At 41.4% G+C, this 13,048-nt stretch overlaps 1 protein-coding gene across 1 annotated transcript in view; it reads left to right on the forward strand.

Moving 5' to 3' along the window:
- KATNAL1 (katanin catalytic subunit A1 like 1) overlaps positions 1-13,048 on the forward strand; it is a 59,557-nt gene that overhangs the window by 6,102 nt on the left and 40,407 nt on the right. Inside the window, exon 2 of the mRNA XM_015623549.2 lies at positions 6,810-6,933. The gene's annotated coding sequence lies outside the window, so the exon portion shown is untranslated. The remainder of the gene's footprint in view (positions 1-6,809; positions 6,934-13,048) is intronic.

The following is a 13,048-nucleotide window of genomic DNA, read 5'->3' on the forward strand; positions in this document are numbered from 1 at the left end:
CGCTGATAATACATGGAGTCAGACATAGCCAGCTCCCAGGTGAACGCCTGCATGACACACACCAAGCGACGGGTGAGATAAATCCCATTTCGCACGGCTGCGTTTTGACACGGGGATGCTACATGTCCTGGGGCTGCAGAAAGGGGCTTTGTAGGGTGCCTGGTGGAGCACGTTCTGGCACGTAACCACAGAGGCCAAGGAGCCAGATTCAGAGGAACAGAGACACAGTGACAGACACAGCAAAACCCTTCGGGAACGTGGCTGCTGAAGCAACCATGACTTCATTAGACTTGCTCAAGATGCCCTCTACCCTAGACCTTTCACCTCATTTAATGGTTTCTTGGCCTCAATCCCTTATAATTCTGAAATGAAAAAAAAAAATCTCTTTTGACTCCTGTTTTCAAGCCAGGGCTGTTTGATTTGGAACGCTGCATTGAAGTCTGTGTTACTGATTGATTTCAGGTTTATTATATTTTCCCCTTTGAAAAATGCTACAGTAAAAAAAAAACCCACTCTGTCGTTTTTTATGTAAACCCCCCCTCCCTTTTTTTTTTCAAGCTTAGCAAATGCTCAGTCTTTTCCACTTCAATAGCTTGAAATTCTCCCCTGGGAGCCCTAAGCTCTTTAAATATTTTTAGGTTGCCAGATTTCTTATGTTCTCTCTCCAGGAAGCCAATTTTGTTTCTAAGCTCTTGAGAGAAGTCCAGCTTCATCTTTTGCGCACTCACTGCATCACAATAAAATGCTGCCTAATTGCTGCCTCAGCCGAGTCCCAAAGGTGCTGGAGTTTGTCTCTAGGCTACAGTTGTGGACAATAAACTCTTCTCAGACTGGAGTTAAGCCTTTTTATTATTTAAATCTGAGTCATGTAAAATTAGTTTACTAGCAAGTTACCCATGAAGATCTAGTATGGAAAGAAACTCCCACATATTGTTTTCCAACACAATGAGAGAATGATCAGATATAAAGATTTGCAAGTGCCTTGTACTACAAGATGTGTGTAGAAACACCAGCATTTGATTTTGCCAAAAAGACATGAAAATGCTTCTGTGAACCTAGAAGTTACTCTCAGACCTTGTCTGCTTGGTGTTCTTTACCTTCAAATCGAAATAGTGATGTGAAAACTTTCTTTTTTCCTCTAGCTTATCCATGACCTGAAATACCTGTGAAAGAGGAAAGGCAGCTCAAGATAACAAATGCCAGATGGGAAAAAGCTTTCTGTTCTCAGTCTAGCACCACAGCAATAGGATTTAGTGATCATTTTGCTTGAAAATAAACAAGAATATACTAAGACCAGACACCCAGGCAGCACCCCCATCAAGCTTGAGAAGGCCCGTCTACAAATGGACAGTACAGGGACTGAGAATGAACACATTCTCTCTCTCTCATCAGGACCATATTCATCTATCCTTAATAGCAGAAGACATCTGTATACGGCATTTTCAATCTTTGTGCTCCTTTTTGTAATCTGTATTTTAAAGTGTTTGTATTTCTGTTCAATATGGCTTCTGATGAACGTGCATACTCCACAGACAGTATATGATAAGTCTTAATGATCATTGTTTTGAGACTTTAATTCCTTAAGACAACAGTTTATTTGGATGCATTTGGTGCTGTATGCCCGAATACACAGTCTTAATTAAGCAAAAATGAAGCTGAACGACATTGCTAGATTTTCTTAAAATGGTTAGACTCTCTAGTTAGGACTTCAGTCTTACTCAGGTCAATGGGAACTTTGCCACTGATGTAAGTGGAATGAAAACTCCGCTCTACATGTCTGCCTGTAATCTGAGAACATGTATTCTGCACATCCTGGAGACTCAGTGAAAACCAGACCCCACAGAGTTCACCTTAGATTCACTGTCTCAAATAAAACTATGTGGATTCTTTGTGCCTCTTTTAGTTATCTGTAAAACAAGTATGATAATGCTTTGAGTGCTAAACAATACAATGTGTGTAGGAAGACAGTATCTTTTATTAGGCCAACTGAAATAGTTGGGGAAAAACAGACAAGCTTTGAGGCTTGTCTGAAATGCTTTGAGATGCTCTGATGAAAGGTGTTTGAGCTGTGCAAGGGATCATTAAATTACATTCTTCCTCTCTCTGGAAATCATTTAGTGATATTTCAAAGGAAAGATGCTGTACAGAAATAACTGATTTCTATTGCAAGTGCTGTCTGGAGCTAAATATCTTCCTTCCTCTCTCTTTATGAACTAATCTAAAGAAAAATATGTTTTAAATTAGCATGATAAGAACAGTTTTGTGGTATAATGTATAGTTCTGTGAAATGTTCTGCATGAAGCGTAACTCACAAGATCCTTAAGCATATTTCAGTACACTCAAACAAAATGGCTGGATTCTTGCTGAACAGTTTGTGGAAATTATGAAGGCATCACTGTAAAGAAATTAGAAAGCATGGGAGGTCAGTGAAAATGACACGTGAAAATGAAAAAGGCAGATATGAGTCAAAAACTTCACTAGGCTTGTGAACACTGGCTTAAAAAGCCCCCATACTGTCACTCTTGAGTGTGGACATCATCCCTTGGAAAGCTGTGAACCAGCTAATGTCCATAAAAAGTGTCAAACAACCAAACACTTAACCCTCTCCTCTCCCCAATTTACCAGGAAGGAGCTGGGAGTGTTTACTTGGTATTAGCCAGGACTGAGAGACCAACAGCATTAGGGTGTCACAGCCATGGGTGCAGCAAGATAGATCAGTGCTATCACGGAGTCTGTGCAACACTCAGATTATTGGGGGCTGTGAAAAGGCAGGGGAGGGAGGGCTTAAATAATAATAAAATAAATAAATCCTACTAATATTACTTTACTGTACTTTAGTTAAGTGTCAAGACACAAATGATGTCAAGAAGAAAAAACTGGGGGCAGGGGAATCTTTAAATATGTGAAAAATACTTGTGAAAAAGGATGAAATAAACTTGTTTATGTCTATTAGAACAAGAATCAATAGGGATAGCAGTAAAGGATATTTACATCAAACCACTAGACAATAGTCCAGGATTAAGGAAAATTAAGCATTGGTATAGACTGCCTAGAGAAATGGTGAAACTTTCATCACTGAAACATAAAAAAAAGGCTTAAATAAACACCATCAAAAGTTTCACTATGGATGATCATTCACTGAAACAGAGAAGACATGGAGATTCATCTGAGAAAGGTTATAATGTGTGACCAGGTCTTCCTGGATGTTCTTTTATTCCCCAGAAAGATGTTGTTGAAGATTTTCTGTTTGTGTGAGATTCTGAGACGCAGTCCTCTGAAAATATTTGTCTAAGAGAGGAGGAACCATTTATCTTTTGAAGTCCCTGTTCCTCTCCACTGATCACAGATGCAGTCACAGATGACTGGCTTAGTATGGACACCTACTTACTGAATCTGCAAAGTGAGATGAGACAATTACCATCCTTAATGACAAATTGTGTCCTTTCTAATATATTCCTAAATATAACACTCAAATCTCCATTACTCATTCCAACTATAATTACTTGTTGTGCACGTATGAGGTGGCACCCATAACACATAATCATAATGTTATTTATTGTTGTGCATTAGTAATTTAGCACATTATATTTAGATGCCATATGGCCTGAGGAAAAATGTAATAAGGGCTTCCTATGCAGTGGATAGAAAGCTCCTAGACAACAATTAATATAATCTATTTCACTTTTGCACTTCATTTCTACTAAGAATATCACTGAAGTATAGGCTATCTCAGGAAGGAAAATGTTATGTTTAGATCTAAGACCCAGCCAAAGCTCTGCCAAGTTGCAGGTAGAGCTACTAAGTAAGAATGTAAGTGGTTTTATTTCAGCAGTATGTATGAAAGAGTAAGGAGCCTCTGTTATTTGGTATTAACCACTTGTGTTTCCAAAATCTGCATACAATAACACAGATGCTCAGCTAATCTATATGAATGTGTGTGTTTATATTGTCATCATCCCACCACAGGACTAAAACTGGGAACTTAGGAAATGTCACCACTATGTCCCACACTGAGGTCATGGGAGGAAGCCTGAGCACCCAACTGTCCCCTCTGCTGAATTGCAGCTTTCTCCTTGGGGACCTCTTCAGATACATCCCATACATTCACTCTTGAGATTCCCCCCAAATGGCAGTAAGGCCAAGAACATTATATTTGGCTCTCCCATTATGTTTGTCTTCCAACACTATTCCTGCAGCTTCTGCACTGGGCAGAGATGGACACCACAGGCTACATACATATGAGATCCAGGCTACAGGGCTGTGTGGCATGGACATAGCAGTCTGGAGTAGCTCTAAGCATCCTGGGTGTGCATCAGCACGCACCACTGAGCCTTGGGATGGAAAACTGATCCCTTTCTTGTGTGGATGCAGACTTTGCAGACACTTGCAAACAATGACATAGGTTGTCTGCCCATATTGGCCAGCACTGCACTGAACAGTGCTCCTGGAGACTGCTTTCATCAGGTAGAAAGGTCCCAAGGAGGGGACACGCCTAAGAAAGGTCTCAATAGAAGGGGGAATTTTTTGGTATCTGAGCGAAACAGAAACCCAGAATAAAAATGATAAAAGGTAACAAAAGGATCATCTTCCCCATCCTGAAAAATCTGTAGAATATTATTCTCCTGTGCACTTGGAACAACTCCTTTTAATAACCTTTGTTCTTTTGTGACCTGTAATTGTGGAAACCTCAATCTTACGTCTTATGCACAAGTACCCTCATTATACATGTATTTCTACCCTGTAAAAGGATGTGAAGACTTAAGGCTCCTGTATTGATTTTGGCTGGGATAAAGTTAATTTTCATCACAGTAGCTGGTGTGGGGCTGTGTTTTGGATTTGTGCTGGAAACAGTAATAACATGGAGATGTTTTGGTTACTGCTAAGCAGGGCTTACACAGCATCAAGGCCTTTTCTGCCTCTCACCCCACCCCACCAGCAAGTGGAGCTGGGCAGGGACACAGCCAGGACAGCTGACCCCAGCTGACCAAAGGGATATCCCAGACTGTGTGGTGCCATGCTCAGCATACAAAACTGGAGGAAGAAGGAAGGAGGGGAGATGTTCAGTGATAATGCTGATCTTCCCAAGTAATCATTAAGCATGATGGAGCCTGGCTTTATGTGAGATGGCTGAACACCTGCCTGGCTCTGGGAAGTTATGAATGAATTCCTTAATTTTCTTTGCTTGCTTGTGGGGCTTGTGCATTACCTATTAAACTGTCTTTATCTCAGCCCATGGGTTTTCTCACTTTTACCTTTCTGATTCTCCCATCTCACTGGCCAGAGAATAAGTGAGCAGCGATGTGGGGCTGAGCTGCCTACTGGGGTAAAGTCACAACAGGCTCATTTTGTAGCTTCATTACATTCAAAAATGCATCAAATATGAAAATTAAATGCAACACTTCCCCTCTTTTTTTTTTTTTTCTTCTTTTAAAGTGACATGAAAAATTATTTGAATGAGAAAATGTATACAGGAAGACAACAGCATATACAGGTTTAACTCCAGCTTAACCTATAGTTTAGTTAAAGCTGTGATTCCTTGTGGATTTTAGCTTCTTCCTTATTTCAATCTTTAGGAATGTTTTTATTCTTCTTGCATGGAGAAGGACCAGAAAGAGGTGAGTACTTCAGCTAAAAGAAGCACTTTTCTTTTAGCACTTGACTAGGTAGGTCAAGCTATAGAATGTCACAGATAAATAAAATTAAACAATCTCTTCACAGGTTATTAAGATGCCCACCTGATGACTACTGAACTTTAAAAAGCAGCAAAAGATGCCATGCAAAACTATTAAAAACTACTAATAATACTCTCACCTCATTGGGTTTGTGGCTTGCATTCCTAATGCATGCTTGTTTTAAAATAATACTGTTTTGTAACAGGATGGTTAATTCTGTAACAACATGAAATACCTTAACTGCCAGAGACTGCAAAAGTGTCCTGGTGGTAGACACCACCAGCATCAAGTCTGTCTGAACTGGAATGAGTTTTAATAATCAGAAAATGAAGCTTTAGTGACATACTAGCAGCTGAGCCTGGGTGGTTTTAGAGGTCAGCACACAGGGCAGTCAGACCTCACTTCTTGTAGTCAGCAGTTCTCCATGTACAAGGAGCAGCTGCTCAGCCTGGAGGTGGGATTCAGCTACCCAAATGTAGATATTTCACATCTGAGTATCTCTTACCAGTCATATAAAGCATTATCTAAAAGACTGGCTTTTCCATTGATTTTGAAAAGAATTTAAGACAACTAGTTCACAAGCAGTTGCCTCCACTGTAAACCACTGAAGGTAGGTACACTGCATCCAGCATGCCTGACGAAACATCAGCAGCCCTTGGCTGATGGGTGGGGAACTTCTTAAGCTACTCCAACTTGACTGCAGCTGCCCTATGCTAGTGGGAACACCACGCTTCTAGGCTTATAAAATTTGGCACACCTTTTCATGGTACATTTGTAAATACTATAAATAATTCTGTTTAAATTATGGCCACTTTTTTACATGGATAACAGAGATACATGTCTAGAATATATATTTCTTACAGTGATGCAAACCATAATAAACCTCCATGACATTTTTGAAATTGTAATGGTATAAAAATAATGTACTTGAACAGAATTATGCTTAGATACATGACTCAGTCTCCTTAACTTAAAGTTAAACATATCTTTTTCTTGGTGGCACACTTGGCAAAGGGGTCAAGAGTGCATTTCTGTCCCTTGCTAAAGCTCATCGCTTCCTCAGACCTATTTACAAGGTCATGCAATTAAGAAAATCAGAGACACGACCTAGGTTAAAAGTTACACCTTCTTTTGCAGGGTTCCTTTCAACTCAGATGATTTCACCAACCTAGCTGGCAGTACCACCACATCAACCCCTGTACTAGCCCAAGAGACAGAGTGTTATGAAAAGTAGAAGGCAAGAACAAGGGGTGGAGACCAGGTAAGTCAGTTTAGTTGCCAAGGAAAATACAAAGAATAACACAGAAAGGCATTCAAAGTTGAAGAGGCTCCTCTAGATGATAATTTAGAGCAGAAGCCTAACTAACAGTCTGAACTGCTCTCTGGAGGAGCCTCTCTCACTCCTTCAACTATGCAAGGCATCTAGGGAGACAAGCCTCCTAATTTAGGCATCTAAGTTAGATGTTTAAATGTAGGCAGTAAATATTCCCCCCGAGAATGTGAATGGGATGTTATAATAGTTTAAGACATGTTTCACTGAAGCTGTGATACCAATGTCTCTTCTTTTATGAGATACTGTTCTTTGTGCCACCGATCATCTACTGAGACAACCATGTTTCTCATTTATTGGATAAATGAACAACATTAACACAATGCACATTGCTCAGTGATGGTCCAAATTCTGAAGTTAAAAAAAGATTCCCAATTTTACTCTCAAAATATGAACCAGATTAAGTTGTTTGCATGGAAACCACTGCAAATTCCCAGTAGTAATCGTTTTAGGGGACCAGAAAGGGAAAAGAGATTCTTCACAATGATCACCAGTATATATTTAACTTTATTGCTCTCTTCAAACATTTCTTTTAAATTTTTCAATTAGGAGCTTTGATCTGTAATTACATCTTGTCTACATTGCTCTTATCCACTCAGAACTTTTTTATGTTTTCAGTGATGGGGGTTTCAGAAGTTACCAATAAATGACAGAAATTGTGAAGTTGTTCTTTCAATGCAGATACATGGCTTACCTCCTGCCCTGCAAAATCTTGATACTAAGGCACACACCATAACACCAATTTTCAGTGTGTCTTTCTCCAGTGTAAACACCCTTGTTGCCATTGATCACAGCACTATTCAAAGGACTATTTGAGACAGTTGCGGAAGGAATGCTCTTTAAATGCAGCTATCTTCTCTCCAGGATGAATACACTTACAGGAGTGGATTGTTAAAACCAATTCATTTTCTAGTGTCTCACACTGCAGAACTGCAACTAACATGCCTAAGAAATCAAACATGCTGGGCAAGCCATTAATATGTATTAGACTGTGCTTTGTTTATTCTAGTGGTTTGAGCATCTACACAGTGTGTGCAAAAAGCTGCCCACCAGCTCCCTCATTTGAAATCACCACTGCTAAGTCAGAAAAACATATGGGGCAATGGGAATAATATATACCAGCGTGACTTAAAATGGCTGTGCCTGAGTTAATGGGCTCAACTGATGTAATTGGTTCAAACTATCAAAGCCTACTACCTATCCATTTCCACTTAGCTCCTATCCCTTCAAGAAATTTGCCAATGGATCATACATGATATTGCAACTTGTGCACAAAAGCAGGTGCTGGAGGTATTGTTAAGTGGGGAGCTGATAGTCATTTTATATGGGCAAACTGGGCAGCTTGCTGCCAGATGAAATCTAGAGCAGCTGAGTTCTGCCTGCCTTGTGCTCAGCAGAAGCACCAGCTGAGTGTATCCTTTCTATTGTGCTACTTAGTACAAAACTAAAAGGAACACGGTTAGACCTCCATCCTTCTGCAAATGTGGTAGAAAATGTGCAGTGAGGCTCAAACTTACTGTAGTGGGACAGACAGTGCAACTCCAGAATGTCACATCTTTAAAAAACAGCTTAAATGTCACACTTTACCATAAAAGAGTTGTACCACCAAACAAAAGCACATCATGAGAGATTTTCTCTGTAAACTCCAGCAGACAGATTAAGGGAACTTTGCCACTTGTTACTATCTAGTGGTCTGCCACAAAGTTGAGATGGTGTGAATAAATTTTCTTTCCTGGTCCAGGTTTTTACTTAACAGTTGCTGACATTTAGCTCCTTGGGCACGACTACTTTCTTTGAGGTTTCTGTCCAAGTTTCCTCTCTCTTTGACTGCTGTAAGCTCCTTTATTATTCCTTCCCCAAAAGGTAATACTCCAACATAAGCAAAATGCTTCTGCATGTTAAGCATACACATAAAAGAAACACAATATCCTAGTTCCTGTTTATTTTTCTAATTTCTGTCCACAGACTCAAAGCAGAACAGGTGGGGTGTTTTTCCAGTGTACTGTGGGCTTGTTTCAACTCATCTCAAAGATCTGTCTTCTCTTCCATCTGTGCTTTCCATTAATGTGACACTGGCCTGTTCTTCATCATTTTAATCAATCTACTCAGAACTGCCATGACAGCTTTCCTTCTCTAGGGCTCTAACAATGCAACATATTGGGTGGGACTCCTGTCACCTACCTTTAGACATCTACTGTGCAAACACTTATATTTATGTTGATCAGATGAGTCTGCTATAAGCACTGGAAAAAAATTAAGCACATTCAGGGCACAATCCACCTTAGTTGAAGCAGGAATTGTATCCCCAAAGTCTTAATTCAGAGGCAAAAGTCTACAAGACAGATGTCTACACTGACCAGATAAATAAAAAAATCCTTGTCTATTCCACCTCTCACCTTCTGGCTTAATTGAAATCCCATTTGAAAATCAACTGCTTTCCCTAACACTGTTTTCTATTAACAATTCACAGCACTTTGAGATGTGTGCCTTGTGGGAAGGATTTTGACTAAATCTTTCTCAGGGTTCAGACTCTAAGGTTCTTCCCTAGGAGAAAAATTGGTGGATGTGTCACACTGGTAAATATCATTCCATAAAAATATCTATGCAGAAGAACAATTACTATATGTGTATGAAAATTAACAGTCTACTGATGCCTTTACTGATTTGTGCATAACTTCCCTTGGAAGGTTAATGTCCATGAATATGTAACATGCACTTTCTTCTCCCTATTGCTTCTCTATTGTTTTTCTCTTTTCATTATTACAGCATTTCTCCATACAGCCTGTAAGACCTTTGGTAAAGAGTTATGTTTGCATCTGAGCATTAAAACTTACTATGAAGGCACAATAATTCCTGTAGTCTAGTTAAATATAATTGCAAGGGGAACAGGAGACAGAAACAGAGGGCAGTTCATAATTCATAGACTTTTCACATGATTTCAACCTTCTCCTTGCAGAACTTTGTGGGTGGGAGGAGGTTACAAATTAAGCTCTCTGCTACTTTGTGCTAAAAGCTTGTGCCAGCCCTCAAGTCAATGGAATTTATGTAATGATAACCAAATCAATTCAGAAACCAGTTTTGTTAATCTGTCAGAGACTCTAAGAGTGCACAACTTTAAACTTTTCTGACAGTGTCTGCAATTACTCTAGCTGAAGAAACACTTCTGAACCAAATCTAATGTTCATGGCAAAAGAGTTACATTAATTTATATCAGCTTCTGATTGAACTGACTAGAATAAATCAGAGTGAGCGGGCACACAATCAGCTCTGCTGGCAGATTTGCAGATTGCTGGAAAGAGCCATGATAAGTCTCTGGGGTCTGGCTGTGAGTAATGCTCTCCTCCAGCAACACAGCTGGATCCTGCCTAACCACACTCGCTGACACCCACCAAGATCATGTCTTATCCAGAACTGCTAGGTTTATAGCTTCTATCAAAAAAAAACAAAGAAGTTGTAAGCCATGAGAATATGCTCAGAGTAGAATAAGCTTCAGTGGCTTAAGGTGTCACCTCGCCTCCCAGCAATTTCCTACCTCCTCTTTGCCTGAAATTACTGCAGCAGTCAGTGGAATAAGATACACACACTAGTCTCAGCTGCTCCAACACAAGGTTCAGTAAGTTTAGCCTAAACTGCTTGTAAGATGACTTTAACATCATATTTTGCATTAAAATGGCTTAGAAACATTAGTGTTTTCCAATCCAGGGACTCCTGTGGAATCAGGAACTTTCAGTAAGGAGGTCAGGGAAGCAGTGTTTTTTGCGGCAGTCCAGCCAGATTTGCTCAAATTTGACCAGCAATAGGAAAGACTAAGAAATTTCACACTTACAGTTATCATTCTTATGGCTTACTAAGAGGTTTATGAACTTCCGATTGTCTAGCTGGACTAGATGACCTTCTGAGGTCCCCTCCAACACGAATTACCCTACATACCTAGTGTGCCTGGCCAGGAACCTGAAGACACCGTTCTTCCTGCTGACACAGTCACAGTATATCTTGGCAAACCATGGAGACCCATGCTTACCAAACTCTCTCTCAGAGTGGTCAAAATAGATTGACACTGGTATTGTTCTGGTGTTGAACAACTGCTTTTCAAAAGGGAGGTCAGCTGTAGCATGAGGACTCTCTGCCACTAGGAAGCAGCCCTGCTCGACTCAATTGTTACTAGAAAAAGGGATGGGGATAAAAAAACCCCAACCAGACAAATAGATATTACGCCCAAATAACCAACCTTCTCTGGGTCACGATTTCCTAGCTGGGGGATAAAATCCTCAGACAAAGCACTTAATGTGTTGTCTAATGTGGTAAGAGGTACATAGTCTCATGGGAAGGGATATTATGGAAGTGCTGGGATGAGGCTGCTTATCATCTGCGCTCCCCTGGAAATGCTGAACTCTGAGGTCTGCACAGCATCTATGCTTTTGCGTATGTGAAAAACCAGCAGGAATTGATGTCATGGGTAGGCAAGTTCGAAGAAATCTGGAGAAGGGGGAAGCCAGAGTTGCAGCTGTTATGAATTCATCACGATTTTGGCCCCGGTTCCAAAATTCTCAAAAAGACATAAGAATCTCCACATGATTTTGAGGGAAGCAAGATCTGTGAATATATGAGCGACACATTCACGCATGCTGTATTGTTTAAGAGGCATACTGAGCTTTTAGTTTCAATCGCTGCTCTTTCACTTGTGTCAGTTAGCATTTCTGAGAACCTTATTGTGAGATGCAACCTCATGCTGCTGCCTTAAAGTAGCTACAGCAAAAATTTTCCAGTGAAATAATGTACTAGTATCAGATGTAATCACAAGATCATCATCAATGAGACACTCTCAGGGCTGTCACAAGGCAGTTTCAGCAGTAAGGGCTCACTGCAGTTCTGCAGCTGCACACAGAAACACAGCTCGGATCCACTGGGGATTTCGATGGGCTGCTCCTGCCTCCGCATCTCCTCTGCCTTCCTGGTGCCTGCAGCAGCTCTACAGACTCAGCTAAATCGAGAACTTTGTCCAGCTGAACTCAGTTAATTTTTTGGAGGAGCAAAACTGGCTCTCCACCAGATCAGATCCAAGGCTTGCCTTGCCAGATGGCACCATCACTGTTACTGCAGTGTAAATAACAAACAGGAAGGCATAACCGTGATCAGAGAGGAATGTAGGACTGCCCCTTTTGGTGGCAATAAAGACACAGGCTGTCTTGCATTAACTGTGAAATTACATCCTTAGAAAGGTTTATAACTGCATGGCTCCCCTTGCAGGACCAGGCTGCTAGTATTAACTGTGAGCTGCACGTTTCAGAAACGCTAGGCAACATTCACCCTCAGGAGATGACACAAGCTGGGTGGTGCCACCCTGTGAGGTTGCCTCTGATCGCCAAATACCACTTTAGTCCAGGAACAGGACAAATACCTAAATCTGTTCCTTTACAGTACTATAAAAGCATATTAAACTGCTAAAGCAGAGATGGTCCAGTGCCCTTCTGCGTGCCCACGCAGGACAAACGTATGCTCTGCATTTCCTAGACACTCCCACAGATGAGGTGGAGGCACATGAGGTTTGCATTCAGACTGTGAATGAGCTATGATATGTATTCAGAGCTCTTCTCGGTGGTTCCAACTACAAGGACACGACGCAAGGGCAGAAAGTGATGCACAGGAAGTTCCAGCTGAACATGAGGAAGGACTTCTTTACTAGGCAATGACAGATTTGCTATGCAATGGGACAGATTGCCCAGAGAGGTTGTGGAGCCTCCCTCACTGGAGATACTCAAGAACTGTCTTGGACGCAATCCTGTGCCGTGTGCTCTGGGATGGCCCTGCTTGAGCAGGGATTTTGGACCAGATGGCCCCCGGTGGTCCCTTCCAGCCTGACGCGTCCTGTGGCTGTGTTTTCAGCCTCCCCGACCCGAGCCCTGGCGCGGCACAGCGCAGAGCACGGCGGGCGCTCAGCAGCCAGCCCGGGCGCTTGGCTCCGGCACCCGCTGCCTCCTGCCCGGCCGGGCCCCGCGCCGCTCCAGCTCCCGCAGCGAGCAGGACGCTCTCCGCCCGCCTCCGCCCG

This window comes from Parus major, chromosome 1 (assembly GCF_001522545.3).
Source record: "Parus major isolate Abel chromosome 1, Parus_major1.1, whole genome shotgun sequence".
Classification (NCBI taxonomy): domain Eukaryota; kingdom Metazoa; phylum Chordata; class Aves; order Passeriformes; family Paridae; genus Parus; species Parus major.